At 43.8% G+C, this 17,267-nt stretch overlaps 1 pseudogene; it reads left to right on the forward strand.

The window, feature by feature from the left end:
- Positions 1-5,771: 5,771 nt before the first annotated feature.
- Positions 5,772-17,267, forward strand: part of LOC119357986 — a 37,822-nt pseudogene continuing 26,326 nt past the window's right edge.

Consider the following 17,267-nt stretch of genomic DNA (forward strand, 5'->3'; position numbering starts at 1 on the left):
CTTTAGCTCCTTGCAACCGATCAAACAAATCATTGATCATTGGTAGTGGGTACTTGTTCTTGATCGTTACTTCATTCAGTCCTCGATAATCAACAACCATCCTTAACGATCCATCCTTCTTCTCCACTAGAAGTACTGGTGATCCCCAAGGCGAAGAACTTGGGCGAATATATCCTTTATCCAGTAACTCCTTAATCTGCTTCTTAATTTCCACCAAATCCTTTGCTGGCATCCTATATGGTCTCTTCGATATTGGCCCAGTGCCTGGCAAAAGCTCAATCAAAAACTCAATATCTCTATCCGGTGGCATGCCTGGCAACTCTTCGGGAAATACATCAGGAAAATCCTTTACCATTGGTACTTCCTCCTGCACAACTCCTGTTAGGCAATTTACTTGTGTCCTCTTTGGTAAATGCCGGGATACATACTTGATCCTTCTCCCTTCTGGTGTGGTAAGCAAAATTGACTTACTAGCACACTCAATACTCCCTTTATACTTTGATAACCAATCCATGCCTAATATCACATCCAATCCTCGGGATTCCAATACTATTAGGTCTGAGGGAAAAACATAGTTACCAATCCTTAATGGTAACCGATCACACCATAGACTAGCCATATACTCTGCTCCTGGGGAGGTTACTAACATGGGTGACCTAAGGGCTTGGGTTGGTAGGTTATACTTATCCACCAATCCCCTTGATATGTATGAATGCGATGCTCCAGTATCAAAAAGAACGAGTGCAGTAAATGACTTAACCAAAAACTTACCTATTACTGCATCGGGCTGAGCTTCAACCTCCTCCACGCTAACTGGTTCACCTGTCCCCTGTTGAAAGGGTTCGTCTTCTTCCCAGAACTTCCATTGCCGTTTTGGCCTTCAGGACATTCATTTGCATATGTCCTGGCTTCGAACACTTATAGCAAGTGACATGGCTCAAATCCTTCTTGGCTGGGGTTGATGGGGTGTTGCGGTTCTGTCCATTGCTTCCTCCATTCCCATTACCATTCTTGGTGCCATTGTGATTGTGCGAGCTACCTACTCCATGGGTATGCTAAAAATGTCCTCCCAGCCTAGGGGTAAAACGTGGCTTCTGCTGAGCTCCTGAATTATACTTTCCTTGTCCATACTTCCTCTTGCGGTTCTCAAGTTGCTGCTGCTTCCCTTCAATCATAAGAGCACGGTCTACCAACTCCTGGTAGTTGTTGAAGGTGGCTACCATCAACTGCATACTCAACTCATCATCCTTCCAGGAATTTCTCCTGCTTAGATGCATCTGTAGCAACATCATTTGGGGCATAACGTGCTAGCTTACTAAACTCCCCCACATACTGGCCAACTGTCCATCCTCCTTGGCGCAAGTTACAAAACTCACGCTTCTTCATGGCCATTGCTCCTGCTGAAACATGGGCAGTACGAAAAGCCTGCTGAAACTGGTCCCATGTGACAGTGTCGACTGGGAAGGTGGCTGTGAAATTCTCCCACCAAGATGCTGCGGGTCCTTCTAACTGATGTGCGGCAAACTTAACCTTCTCCACATCTGTGCATCCTGCTGTGGTCAACTCCCTAGCTATCTTGCGGAGCCAATCATCTGCTACTATCGGCTCGGTGCTACTGGAAAACACCGGCGGATTCAACCTAAGAAAACGGGCTAAGTGGTCAACAGGTGGTGGTGGTGGGTTGTTGTTGTTGTTGTTGTTGTTGTTGTTCCCCTAATTCTGATTTTGAACTAGCAACTGCATCAGGGTGTTCTGCTACTGGATCAACTGGGTGAGCTCCGGCGGAAAGGAAATCCGGGGTCACGTCTCGGAGGCATCTGAGGGTTTTAGAAAAGATGAGATATAAGAAAAGAGGGGGTCTAAAGAGAAAACACTACCCATATGCACATGAGGCAAAAGCACACAATTTCACTTCAATCAATCAAACAAAGGCATACAATCGATCTAACTATTGCAAAGTGCTCGGACTACTATATTTACATGGTGGACTACTACTACTGATAAGGTGGTCTACTAGAAATATTCTACGGTTGTAGACTCCATGATATCCGCTCCTGCTTCATCAACATAGTCATCATCACTACTATCTTGTTCCGAGTCAGTGCCGTCAATGATGATGTAGTCTTCCGGGCTAATCTCCTTGGGTTCTTCGTCTTCACCTACTGGTGTCGGGCCTCCCATAAATATTCCAATCTTCTTGATTAGATTGTCATTCTTCTCCACCAATACTTCAATTTCTTCTTCATAATCTTCACGTGTAGCCTTGAGTTTTTCCTCCAGTTCCTTGATTCTAGTCTTAGCCTTCTTCAGATCTATCATGTCGGCGCACATCTGATTCTCCTGTCGTCGAATGTGCTGGTTTAACTCCTGGATAAAAGCTGCGATTGATCTATCCTTCCTGGTGCTAATCATCTCCCAGTGTTCATCTCGGCACCCACAAATCTAGTAGATAGTATCCTTGAGATCCTTGCGGTAGACTTCTCCAATGCGTCCCATGGCGATGTGAGCTGCCATACTCTTTCCTAGACTCCAAGTTGGTGCATCAAAAGAAAACTCTATGGGCTCAGTGACTGGCATGAACGTCCTTCCTGGAACTTGAACTTGAATCATCCAGCGCTCTTCTTAGGTAAAGTGGCGTTGTAGATTCCCGTGAAGCTTGGTACTCTTATGTTCAGGTATCTAGTGACTTCCTTCAAGTGGCGTCCAAAGGGTGTATCTTCATCTGGTTGTGTGAACTTGTTCCTTGCATCCGCCATCCTAAAGAGTAGAAAAGATGAGAAGTCAGAAGAGAAGGGAGTGAGTAGTGATCTAGGTCTTTAGCTTAGTGGTCGTGTCCTACAGCCAGCGTGTGCTCTGATACCATCTCTGTAGCGACCAGACCTCAAACAGTCTGATCTCTGTGCTCCGGTGTCATCCCTGGATCAGTAATGCTGACACCACACAGTACTCAGAGGATTTATAGCAGAGTAGCAATCACACACTTATTACATCGAGTGTCTCAAAAGAGAACTTATTACAATAAATATGGCTTAAGGCCATCTAGTGACGATAACAGCGGAAGGCTTGGAAGATAAGTGAGTCCATCAACTCCAACGGCATCACTGAGTATAGGACCACGACCTAAAAACTCCTTAATCATCGTCTGAAAAGTCTGCAACATTAACGTTGCAGCCCGAAAACGGGTCAGCACATGGAATATGCTGGCAAGGTAACACATAGAGAGTAATGGAATGCAACAACTATACTATATGCATATTTGGCTGGTGGAAAGCTCTATCGTTACAGTTTTTTTTGCGTAAAGCCAATTTTTCCCTACTTCAAAGGAACAGATTTAATTACTATCATGGTGGTGGTTAAACATTGAGAATGGTTGACAACATTCTCAATCCCAATTAAGCATCATTAAACCCAACAAAATTAACTTTAGAGTAACATGTTGAGATTCACATGATAATCCAGGTACTAGATACTCAAGATTTGTCCATAACCGGGGACACGGCTAACCATGATTAGTTTATTACACTCTGCAGAGGTTTGCGCACTTTTCCCCACAAGACTCGATCGCCTCCGTTTGGTTTCTCGCACTACAGGGTGTTTGAGAAGACGGATGACCGAGACATAGTCTTTCAGAAGCGCTAGCACCTTACGATCGGGTAGACCGTACCACCTACATCCCCTACATCTGCTAGTCTACCACTGTAAGAGTTCGCACAACTTAGTCAACTATGCCAGAGCCCATAATGGCTTGTGGCTGCACACGGAAGTTTCTAGTATGAATAATCTCATGATCCCTTTGAGCCTGGGTGGCGGTCCAAAAGAAAAACAGGCAAGTCCTGGAAACCCCAGGTGCCTCAATCCACCCAGATGTGTGTTAGGTTGCCACCTTAAATAAACCATTAATTATCAATCTCACATCTGTCATGGATTTCACTCACCCAATCCACGTCTACTAGCATAGCATGGCATAATAAGCAAACGTAGAAGTAACTCCTAAAGGTTTGGTAATAAACAGGTAATAGGTACTACCTCATCTACTTCCCATCCCACAATTTAATTAGATCCCAATCATGCAATGTGTGAGGATTGCTCTAATGCAATAAAACTGGGTTGTAGAAAAGGTATGATCAAAGTGTTACTTGCCTTGCTGATGATCCGCGAAACCTAGAGATTCAACGTAACAGGCGGCGCACTCCGGGTATTCTATCGCAGACAAACAAACAAGCATACAATAAGTACTCATCTAACGCACAAGTAAAACTCAAATAGAAGATCTAACCAGAAAGTTCAACTTAAGAACCCTGGTTTGCAAAAAGAATCAAATCGAACGAAGCAAAAGAAATCAAACGGCGAAAGAAACAACTTCGTTCTAGTAGTCTGGATCTAGGGCAAATTTTACAGTAGCAAAAACATGTTTAAGTTGATTATTCGGAAAGAGGGTTTCGAGACGAAACTCCAGGCGCTTGAATCGCCTGATTCCGATAAACGAGCGAAAAGTTATACTAAAACGAAAATCGGATCAGAAATCGCGATTAGAAAATAACCGTGAAAAATCCGACGAAAAAGAAAAACGACGAACAGATTTTTTTTTTTAAAAAAAACTGCACGGAAAACGGGGCGGCGGCGAACCTCGAAAGGCGCGCAACTCCGGCAGGCGGCGGCGGCGGCTAGAGGCGGCGGGGCTGGCCTAGGGTTAGGGCGGCTGGCGGCTGGGCTCTCTCGGGCCTCGGGCGCGCTATATAAAGGCCTGGCTGGCGGTTTCCTGGCCGGGTACGGCCCGGAGTCGGTTACGCGTTTTTTTTAATTCCGCTCGGAAGAAAAATAAAAAGAAATACTAAACAGACTCCAAAAATCACGAAATAAATTTTGCCGGGTTTCTAAAATCAAGCCCGATAAAGTGAACATTTATCTGGGCCCAAACTACAACTTTGAAAAACGCGCATTTTTCCTAAATTCAAAATAAAATACCGAAAAACTCCAAAATAAATCTTATTTGATTTTTTATTAAATCCTCAATATTTCTATATTTTGGGAAAGTCATTTTATTCCCTCTCTCATATTTTTGCAATAGAAATAATTGATGATAAAATAAATAAAATCAAATGATCCTGTTTACACAATTTGAGAAAACTCAAATATGTAAATAACAAAATCCCCAACTCTCTCCGTGGGTCCTTGAGTTGCTTAGGATTTTCTAGGATCAAAACCAAAAGAAAAATAAAATATGATATGCATGATGATCTAATGTATAACATTCCAAATTGAAAATTTGGGATGTTACAAAGGAGACCCCCCCACAATTTAGAAAGGTGTGACTTCCGAACAATCAGCGCATAAGATTCGGCAATCAAAGGTTAGTAAAAAATTTATCAACGCACCTTTTGCGTGGCGATTCCTGATACACGAGATTCAATTTGTTGATGAATTTGTTGTGGTCGGGATTCATAGAATAAAACTGTTTAGTTTTACACTGTAGCTTTGTTTTGAATTTGTTTTTTGTTTTGTATCCTCTCGTCCTTGTAATACGAGGTTGTTACTTTTGTTAGGTTTCATGGTTATCTTTGTGCTAAGTGTTGCACAAGCAAATTAGCATGAGAGGATCTCACTTTCGTTGAGGTTGTAGTTTAATGAAAAATTAATATATGTATATATTTATATATGTTAATTATATAGAACTAAAAATATATGTCTGTTGATATCGACTTCGAAAAGTTTCAACACTGATACTGCAGGTTTATAACCTTTATATTTATTACATCTCTTTTTTGGGGCAGATGTTCAGGAGTGCGTCATCTGGTCAGGACAACAGGGACGGTCGGTCTTTGAACGACATCGGCAAGGATTATGGGAGGCAGGTAATAGTAAGGCAGTTGAACGTTAGTGTTTGGTCTTTTATTTCTGGGACATTTGCTGTCAAGGTGTCACCACTGAGAACACCAAATAGTAGATCATTAACAAAAACAAAAATGATTTATATATCCTGGATGAATGTTGTAATATCTGTTTATCATGTGCATCTACTCTGCAGTTGAGTATCGAGAGGTGGAAGAATTTTTTTTACTACAAAACGAGAAGAAGATCAAGGATGCAAATGCTGTCAAACACGCACATGCTATGCGGGCTGGAATAATTGGAGTCAAGAGTGAGATACAAGTTCTTGCCAAACGCCCCAACCAGGAGCATGGTGTGCAACAGACACCTGCCAAGAGGAGCATTCTAAGCAGCAGAGACTCCACTAAGCAGATTGTGCAGGTAACGAAGAAAATTTCAAACGCTGGTTTTAACATATGTGGAAGTTTTAGTCGCACGTGCCTCTAATTATTTTTTGGTTTGAAGACACAGATGCCCACAAAGGCGCAGAGCGGGCGTTGTGATGGCTCAGCGTTTGTAGGCGGTCATAATGAAGAGGTGCAGGGTAACAGAATTTCCTTTGATGCAAGCAGAAGGATCATTGGCAACAAAAGCATTGGTGTTCAAGGATTCAGAACGGTTTGCACAAGCAAGAAGAGCCCAACGACAAAATCAAACATAGGAGCAATAAGCTCTACCATACATTAGCATCAGAAAGCAATATAGGTGACAGCATATACCAACGTGCAACAACATTTAAAGCAAATGTATATTTTTTGTGAGCAATTTTTTCTTTGTTTTCATCTGGTATATTTAAATTGCAGTATCTTCCACACGCAGGTGTACGAGGAAGGAAGCAAGTATTGCGGTAGTCCATGAATCAATGAAAACATAAGGCAAGGTCCTTTGAAAGGATCACCTGTGGCGTTCAACATGAGGGGTCCTTCCAAAGGATCTTCGATGACATTTAAAATCGTCAACAAAATCACCAATGCACGGAGGTTGTCGCCAAGATTTGCTGGACAAGAGAGGCATGGGAAAACAAAGGTGACGTCGGAACTATGCTTTTTCAATTCAACACACAAACAGTTTTATGGGAGAACAAGGTAAAGTGGAAAATAGGAGGACGGCTGTCCGTCTTGTACGGCTGTATGTGCAGTTGTGTTCTTTTATATAGGATATTGTTGTGCGTCTCCGGTTGTATGGTGTAAACAGAATCACATATGTGCCTCTTTGTGCAGATGTGTGTAGCATTTTCACATTCCTGATGTGAACAGTGCCTCTGGTGTACCGCTTATACTCGATGAAGAGGCACGGGTCTGGTTTTGGTATACCAGATGAGCCCTGATGAGTCATATAAATCTTTTGTTTAGAAATTAAAAAAAATGCATATGCCGCTCTGGACATCTAATTCTGTTTCTTGCCATGTATTCAGGATTTGGCGGAGGGGATAACAGATGAGGGAAAGAAATATCATAGTTCTCCATCCATTTCGAAGGAAACGCAACGTTCACAGCAGCAAGTAGCATACAACGCCAACACGGATTGCATGGTAGAAGGAGCACAGTCTCTTGGTTGCACGAGTGCCAGAGAAACAGGGAGCAGCATTGCACAATGCAACATTGGAGAGGCAGACTCATTTATGGATTTGTCCGTGCCATGCAGAAACGATGCTGCTGCGTGTGACAAACAAGAGAGCAGCACCAGCTCTGCTATAAGTGGACCTGTGGCTGGTGATGAGACTGATGTCGTCAGAAGTGAATGCGATCAGACGAACAAAGACACGGTAAATAGAATCATCATGGCGCTGCAGACCATTGTAGAGAAAGAAATAGATGACATGTTTAAAGAAGGCATATACCCAACAATTCAGGAGGTCACCGAAGCGGTCAAACCAGAAGGTGGTATGGTATTCGGATCATTGGATGAGTGCTTTTTCTTTTTCTGCAGATATGCTAGAAAGGTTGGCTTTGCTGCCAAGCGATCAACGAGCAGAAGATCGACATTTGATCAGCAGCTTGACAAGCAGGTTTTTCACTACACCAAGGAAGGGCAGAATAAAACAACTGAGAGACATGTTAAGGAGAGAAGGAGCAACTACTTGATCCGGACAAGCTGCCCAGTCCAAATAACAACCAAGAGGGATACATATAGGAGGAAATGGTATCTGAAGAACATGCGTCTAGAGCACAACCACGAGCTTCACCCATCTGATTGGATGCTGAAGTTCATGAGATGCTATAAGAAGATGACACCTCAGGAGAAATTCTTTATACAAGTGCTGCAGAAGGCGAGGTTAGAACCAAGGAAGGTCATGCAGATTTTTGCTACCATGGGGAAATCGAGGCAATAAATTATGTTCGACAAGATTGACATCAGCAACATTGCATGCCGGGACAGGGCCGGAGAGCGCGGCACTGATATCGCAGACACCATGAAATTGTTTGCTGATATGCAGAGGAGGAGGATGGGATTCCACCATGTGGAAGAGAAAGAGAACAATGTAGTGCGCAGCCTGTTCTGGACAGACTCCTTGTGTAAGATGAATTATGATCTGATACGTCCATTTTGCATCATGCTTTTATATTGATATTTATCACATTATGGACTGTTATTTCACTTTATATCACAATACTTATGGCTGTTCTCTCTTATTTTACAAGGTTTACATAAAGAGGGAGAATGCCGGCAGCTGGAATTCTGGTCTGGAAAAGGAGCAAATATTAGAGACCTATTCTACACAACTCCAAAAGTCCTGAAACTCCACGGAACATCTTAAAAGAAATAAATAAAAATCAATGCCAAAGATGAAGGCCAGGGATGTGAAGAAACTAATCTTGTCTTGAATTGGGAAAAGTGCCACTTTATGGTTAATGAAGGTATTGTCTTGGGGCACAAAGTTTCTGAAAGAGGTATTGAAGTTGATAAAGCCAAGGTTGATGCTATTGAAAAGATGCCGTGTCCCAAGGACATCAAAGGTATAAGAAGTTTCCTTGGTCACACTGGATTTTATAGGAGGTCCACTAAGGACTTCTCAAAAATTTCTCAGCCTCTGACTAATTTATTGCAAAAAGATATACCATTTGTCTTTGATGATGATTGTGTAGAAGCATTTGAAATACTTAAGAAAGGATTAGTCTCTGCACCTATTGTTCAGCCACCTGATTGGAACCTACCCTTTGAAATTATGTGTGATGCTAGTGATTATGCTGTAGGTGCTGTTCTAGGGCAAAGAGTTGATAAGAAATTAAATGTTATTCATTATGCTAGTAAGACTCTAGACAATGCTCAAAGAAATTATGCTACTACTGAAAAAGAGCTTTTAGCAGTTGTATTTGCTTGTGATAAGTTCAGATCTTATATTGTTGATTCTAAAGTAACTATTCATACTGATCATGCTGCTACTAAATATCTTATGGAAAAGAAAGATGCTAAACCTAGACTTATTAGATGGGTTCTCTTGCTACAAGAATTTGATTTGAATATTGTTGATAGAAAGGGAGCTGAGAACCCCGTTGCAGACAACTTATCTAGGTTAGAAAATATTCTTGATGACCCACTACCTATTAATGATGAATTTCCTGATGAACAATTAAATGTTATAAGTACTTCTCGTAGTACTCCATGGTATGTTGATTATGCTAATTATATTGTTGCTAAGTTTATAGCACCTAGCTTCACATACCAACAAAAGAAAAAGTTCTTCTATGATTTGAGACATTACTTTTGGAATGACCCACATCTTTATAAAGAAGGAGTAGATGGTGTTATTAGGCGTTGTGTCCCTGAGCATGAACAGGAACAGATCCTACGCAAGTGTCATTCCGAGTCTTACGGAGGACACCATGCTGAAGATAGAACTGCACATAAGGTATTGCAATCTGGTTTTTATTGGCCTACTCTCTTCAAGGATGCCCGTATGTTTGTCTTGTCTTGTGATGAATGTCAAAGAATTGGTAATATTAGTAGACGTCAAGAAATGCCTATGAATTATTCACTTGTTATTGAACCGTTTGATGTTTGGGGCTTTGATTATATGGGACCTTTTCCTGCCTCTAATGGATACACACATATTCTAGTTGCTGTTGATTACGTTACTAAGTGGGTAGAAGCTATTCCAACTAGTAGTGCTGATCATAACACTTCTATTAAAATGCTTAAAGAAGTTATTTTCCCGAGGTTTGGAGTCCCTAGATATTTAATGACTGATGGTGGTTCACACTTTACTCATGGTGCTTTCCGTAAAATGCTTGCTAAATATGATGTTAATCATAGAATTGCATCTCCTTATCACCCCCAGTCTAGTGGTCAAGTAGAACTGAGCAATAGAGAGCTCAAATTAATTTTGCAAAAGACTGTTAATAGGTCTAGAAAGAATTGGTCTAAGAAACTTGATGATGCATTATGGGCTTATAGAACTGCATACAAAAATCCTATGGGTATGTCTTCGTATAAAATGATCTCTGGAAAAGCATGTCACCTACCTCTCAAACTAGAACATAAGGCATATTGGGATATTAAAGAGCTTAACTATGATTTTAAACTTGTCGGTGAGAAGAGGTTATTTGATATTAGCTCACTTGATGAATGGAGAACCCAAGCTTATGAAAATGCCAAGTTGTTTAAAGAAAAAGTTAAAAGATGGCATGACAAAAGGATACAAAAGCGTGAGTTTAATGTAGATGATTATGTATTGCTATACAACTCTCGTTTAGATTTTTTGCAGGAAAACTTTTCTCTAAATGGGAAGGCCCCTACGTTATCGAGGAGGTCTATCGTTTTGGTGCCATAAAAATTAACAACTTCGAGGGCACAAATCCGAAGGTGGTAAATGGTCAAAGAATTAAACATTATATCTCAGGTAGTCCCATAAATATTGAAACCAATATTATTGAAACCATAACCCTGGAGGAATACATAAGGGATACTTTCCGGAACGTTTCAGACTCCGAAAAGGAATAGGTATGTGGTATAAGTAAACCGACTCCAAAACAATTTTTAAGGCAATATTTCTCCGTTTTGGAATATTTAGAAAAATAGAAAAATAAGTAGCAGCCCGGGAAGGACACGAGGGCCCCACGAGGGTGGTGGGCGCGCCCTGCCCCCCTGGGCGCGCCGCCTACCTGATGAGCACCTCGTGTGCCTTCCGGACTCCGTTTTCTTGCACGTTACGTATTTTGGTCGGTAAAAATTCATTATATGTTCTCCCGAAGGTTTTGACTCCCGTATCACGCAAAAATCTCCTGTTTTTGTTTCGAGCTGTTTTTCTGACAAATCTAGGTTATCATGATGGCCCCAAGTGCCTCCAAGGACAAGTTCTTCGAGAAGGTCATCAACCCTTACATCGCGGAGGTGCTGCGACACCCTCAAACCATTGAGATGCGTGATGGGTTGCTGCACATCCGTGATGAAGAGGGACCAAAGGGGACCGGAAGCATGGAGACGAGGCTCGAAGCAGTGGAGCAACAAGTTTTCAAGTGCCAAAGGATGATGGAGCATGGAATCAGCGCTAGCCACATGATGCTCGCGGAGTTCACCAACAACTACGAGCCGGATGCCAAGAACACTGAGGAGGCCATCTTCAAGCTACATGAGAAGATCGAGCACCTCCAAGCCCAAGTCTATGACCTTCAAAACCAAAACTATGAGTATGAATATAGATTCAAAAGAATGAGTTTGGCTGCAGATTTGAGGATTCCGGAGACTCGATCATCTTTCTATGATGGTGAACCTATGCCTTGGAAGATGGATGACAAGCCCGCATCATCAACAACACCTCCACCATCTCCTCCAACAAAGAAGAATTGAGTATCTGGGTATGGGCACTCCCCTTGGCAACTGCCAAGCTTGGGGGAGGTGCCCCGGTATCGTATCATAATCACAACTCCTATCTTTACCGTTTTTCTTAGTTTGATCATATTAGTAGTATCTTGATCTAGTAGAATAAAGTTTATGGCATGATCTAGTTTTGAGTTTTGCTTTATGATCTCTCTATGTAATCGAGTCTGTGAGTTATATATAATAAAGATTAGTGTTGAGTCAAGGGCTTGTTTATTTTGCCATGATCTTGGGTGAATAAAAGAAAAGAGAAAAAGAATAAAAAGAAATAAAAAGGTCATATTGATCTTATTCAGAGTAATGACTTCACATAGAAAGAGTATGATGATTAAAAGTTGTTGGGTATTGGCAGACATAGCTTTGGTCATTGTTGCAATTAATAGGAAGTAATAAGGAAAGAGAGGTTTTCACATATAGATATATTATCATTGACATCTTTTATGATTGGGAGCACTCATTAAAATATGACATGCTAAAGAGTTGATGTTGGACAAGGAAGACAACGTAATGAGTTATGTCTTTCTTATATCTGAGATAAAGTATGTTGTCATGGTTCCTCTAACTTGTTGAGCTTGCCTTTCCCCCTCATGCTAGCCAAATTCTCAGCACCAAGTGGAAATACTACTTGTGCTTCCAAATATCCCTAAACCAGTTTTGCCATGAGAGTCCACCATATCTACCTATGGATTGAGTAAGATCCTTCAAGGAAGTTGTCATCGGTGCAAAGCAATAAAAATTGCTCTAAATATATATGATTGATTGGTGTGGGAGAAATAAGATTTATACGATCTTGTGATGCGGAAGTAATAAAAGCAAGGGACTGCATAATAAAGGTTCATATCACAAGTGGCAATATAAAGTGACGTTCTTTCGCATTGAGATTGTATATATCCAACCATAAAAGCGCATGGCAACCTCAGCTTCCCTCTGCGAAGAGCCTATCCTTTATTATTATCTTCTACCTTATGAAAGAGTCACGGTGATCTTCACCTTTTCTTTTTCATTTTATCCTTTGGCAAGCTCAGCATGTTGGAAAGAACATGATACATATATCTAATTGGATGTAGGGGAGCATGAACCACTATTGTTGACATTACCCTTGAGGTAAAAGGTTGTGGGGCAAAACTATAAGCCCCTATCTTTCTCTGTGTCCGATTAAAACTCCGTAACCACAAGTATTGCGTTAGTGTTAGCAATTATGGAGGACTAAATGATAGTTGAGTATGTGGACTTGCTTTTTAGCTCTGACATAGACTCTTTCCGATGTTATGATAAATTGCAATTGCTTCAATGACTGAGATTATAGTTTGTTGGAGCCCAATAAAGTTTATGATTTATACTTTTGCATTGTGAATAGATCATCACTTGAACATAAGTAATCATATGACAAAATCTATATATGTTGCTGTTATGAGAATAATCATGATGCCTTCATGTCCGTATTTTATTTTTATCGACGCCTCTACCTCTAAACATGAGGACATATTTATTGTTATTGGCTTTTTGCTTGAGGACAAGCGAGGTCTAAGCTTGGGGGAGTTGATACGTCCATTTTGCATCATGCTTTTATATCGATATTTATCGCATTATGGACTGTTATTTCACTTTATATCACAATACTTATGGCTATTCTCTCTTATTTTACAAGGTTTACATAAAGAGGGAGAATGCCGGCAGCTGGAATTCTGGTCTGGAAAAGGAGCAAATATTAGAGACCTATTCTGCACAACTCCAAAAGTCCTGAAACTCCACGGAACGTCTTAAAAGAAATAAAGAAAAATCCACGCCAAAGATGAAGGCCAGGGGCCCACACCCTTCTCACGAGGGTGGGGGGCGCCCCCCTAGGGCGCGCCCCCTACCTCGTCGGCCCCCTGGTGGCTCTCCGGTGCCCATCTTCTCCTATATGAGGTCTTTCGATGAGAAAAAAAATAAGAAGGAACTTTTCGGGACGAGACTCCGCCACCACGAGGCAGAACCTTGGCGGATCCAATCTAGAGCTCCGGCAGAGCTGTTCTGCCGGGGATACTTCCTTCCCTGTTGGGGATATTACTACTGGGCATAAACCGGCCTATCTGGGCCGGATTAACTTCATCAGTAGTTAAGTATGTTAAAGCCCATGAAGGTAGATGAGGGATTAAAGCCCATGATCGGTTTAAGGCCTGTAGCCGTAAACCGGCGTTGGTATGTAAACTTGTATTGTAAGTTAGAAATAAGTAGAGACCAAACCGAACACGTATATGAGCCGGTGTTGGGACTCTGTAAACCGACGGGCATCACCCATGTATATAAGGGGACGAGTCAGCGGCGGTTCAAGGATAACAGACAACAACTCGAGACTTAGGCGAAGCTTGTTTTGCTTCCTAGTCATCGAAACCCCATCAATTCCATCACAACTAGACGTAGGCTTTTACCTTCATTGAAGCGGCCGAACTAGTATAAACTCCCTTGCATCCCTGTGTCCGCTTTAACCCCTTCAAGCTAACCCGTTGCGATGGCTCCATGACTAAGTCCTTTCACGAGGACATCTGCCGTGACAAAACCATGACAGTTGGCGCCCACCATGGGGCGATCGCACGATGGTTTCAAGATCTTGGAGGGCCGCTTTGAAGGACTCGAGGGCTACGCTGTGGGCCGGATGACTAAGAGTCGTCGCGGCAAGCTCTACATCGATGATGCAGGCTGGGGCCCCGAGGCCGGCTCAGTTGAGTACGGGTACCGGGTCCCCTTTGGTGGCATACATGTTTTCATCGGCAAGATCGGTGAACCGGGCCCTGAGACGGACATCTGCACCGACCTCGTTGAAACGGCTCAGCGTGTGCGATCCGCCCGGGTTAAACCAGCCGTGAAGCGTGCCTTCGTGGGAGTCATCCATGGAGGAAGTTATGAGGATGGATCGGAATCTCGCGGCGAGACCGTCATTTATTCCGGCGACGAGTCATCAACCGGAGAAACTGAATCTCTATATCAGCTGCAAGATGGTCGGATTGGGGGCTGTTCCAATGGCGATAGTATTCCGGACCCCTCTGATCTACCCAACCGAGTTGGAATATTCATGGCCGGCACACAAGCAGCGCTTCATTCTTCGACCGCTGCGCCAATAACCTCCGGTTCAGTAGCGGCGACAGCTGCCGGGGCAGGAAGCTCTGTACGCCCGTCGGCTCAAGTTCTATCAGATATATTTGATGCATTGGCTGTGCTTATGGCAGAAGCTAACCCGGCGGATCAGGACGTCCACAACGCGGAGATTGCAAAGGTAAAGGAACAGATCACTCAGGCCAAGGTGGACCTGGCAGCTGAGAATGCCAGGATGACCATAGAGCGGGCCGCTTTAGACGCACAAGCCTACAGTCTCATGTTGGACTAGAACGTGTCGCATGAAGTCATGAAGAGGAAGTACCGATCCCGTTTGCCTTCGGTTTTCGAGGCCAGAGACCTTTTCAACACCCCAGGAGCAGGAACCAATAATCCGCTGGAGGGAAACCGGGCGGAAGCTCCTGGGACCGGCGCGCCGGTTTAGCTCCGTCTGATGGATCTGCCTCGTCAAAACACTGTTATACCTCAGGCTATTTCAACACCTCTGGGTCACTACTCCAACCCGATGGACAATCTCGTTGCCGCTGCTGCACGGCTGGAGGCCATTCCAATTGAAGGTGACTCACTGCAGGCGGTAGAGACACGACAGGTCAAGGAGCTTCTTAGGACAGCTTTGGTCCAACAGGAAGCATACTCGTACAGCCTCGACCGGATCCACTCGACCCCTCGTCCAAGCCGGAGCTATAGCAGGTGTATGGATGAACCGGCAGTGTCAAGTAATGAACAACGTGGAGCACCCCGCGGCAACAACCCGGCGGGTGGTGCTGATAACGCTCAGGAAGTGGTGGACTAGGCCCGAGCGCGCAGGGAGGCCGAGTTAGCCACACAGTATCAGGCTCGGCAGCTTACGCCGGTTCGTCCAACTATCTCGGTCGAACCTGGTGTTACTTTTAGTTCTTTGGGGGTGCCTTGCCTTGTCCCCGCTTTACGCAATGTGCGCCTGCCCAAGGATTTCAAGTGCCCGCGCAAGGTACCAAATTACACGGCAGATCAACCCCTAGAGACGTGGGTGGAGAGCTATGAGATGGCCATGGAGATGCTTGATGTGGATGATGCGGCATGTGCGAAGTACTTCACCATGATGCTTGAAGGAATGGCCCGCACTTGGTTAAACAATTCTATTAGTTCTTGGGCCCAATTACGAGCCCGGTTTATCAGTAACTTCAAGGATACATGTAAGCAGCCTATGTCGATAGTGGACTTAGCTGCCTGTGTCCAGGAGGAAGGAGAATCACGACTCATTGGGTGCGTCGGGTCTCGCAGGTTCTGCATTCATCAGACCGCATCAATGCTGACACCGCGGTTATAACCCTAGAAGGCAATTGCCGGTTTGGGCCCCTAAAGCTGAAGTTAGGACGGATGAAGCGCCATTGCACTGACATGGGGACCCTCATGGCTGCCTTGGTAAAGTATGCTGATTCTGATAGTACCAAGGATCCCGAGTCTGATGATGACAAGACAGGGAAGGGAAAGAAGAACAGCAACTCCAAAGGTCAGCAGCATCACTCGGCAGGTAATGGTAGCGGAGGCAAGCGTAAAGCGGATGGCAACATGGACTTCGTGGCTAATACCAACGCGCAGGACAAGGGTCAGCAATGCAAGGGTAAACCGCCGAATCACGGTGGAGCGCCTAACCCTAACCCGGACCGCTTAAATTATCTATTGAACCAGCCCTGTCCAAAGCATGGGACGAAGGAGGTGCCAGCAAACCACCTTTGGAAGGATTGCTTCATTATGCAGGAGTTCAAGAATTCTAATGCTTTCTGGTATGATCACGGCTCTGGCGGTGGCTCAGGATCCGGGCCGGGTTACGGTGGAGGAAATTCCGGTTCAGGGTTTAATGGTAATCCGGGCGGACATAACAATCAAAATAATCAGAACAACCAGGGTGGTTACAACCAGCAGCAACAATAGTCGGGTTACCAGAGCAACCCGAAACAGTTGAATAGTGGGCAGTACCATGTCTTCACCACTAGCTTGGACAAGCGAGACCGGAAAGTTCAGAGGCGGGCAGTCAACTCTGTTGAATCGGCCGTGCCCCGTTATCTGCGCTGGTCTGAACAACCAATCACATGGAGCAGAGAGGATCACCCTCCCCAGGTTGATGATCCGGGTCAGTTGGCTCTGGTGGTGGCGCCTCAGGTGGGAGGTTACAAGTTCACCAAGGTGCTCATGGATGGAGGGAGCAACATTAATATCTTGTACTATGAGACCTTCCGTCGTATGGGACTAACAGATAAAAATCTCAAACCGTCCAATACGGTGGTGCACGGTGTGGTACCTGGCAAGTCAGCATATCCTGTTGGTAAGATAGCTCTGGAAGTGGCCTTTGGAGATGATCATGATCCCAGGTCGGAAACATTGACGTTTGGAGTGGTGAAAATCCAAAGTTCATATCACGCCCTGTTTGGGCGACCGGCCTACGCCAAGTTTATGGCATGGCCCTGTTATGTGTATTTGCAGCTCAAGATGCTGGGTCACAAGGGGAC

This window comes from Triticum dicoccoides, chromosome 2A, assembly GCF_002162155.2.
Source record: "Triticum dicoccoides isolate Atlit2015 ecotype Zavitan chromosome 2A, WEW_v2.0, whole genome shotgun sequence".
In the NCBI taxonomy this organism is placed as follows: Eukaryota; Viridiplantae; Streptophyta; class Magnoliopsida; order Poales; family Poaceae; genus Triticum; species Triticum dicoccoides.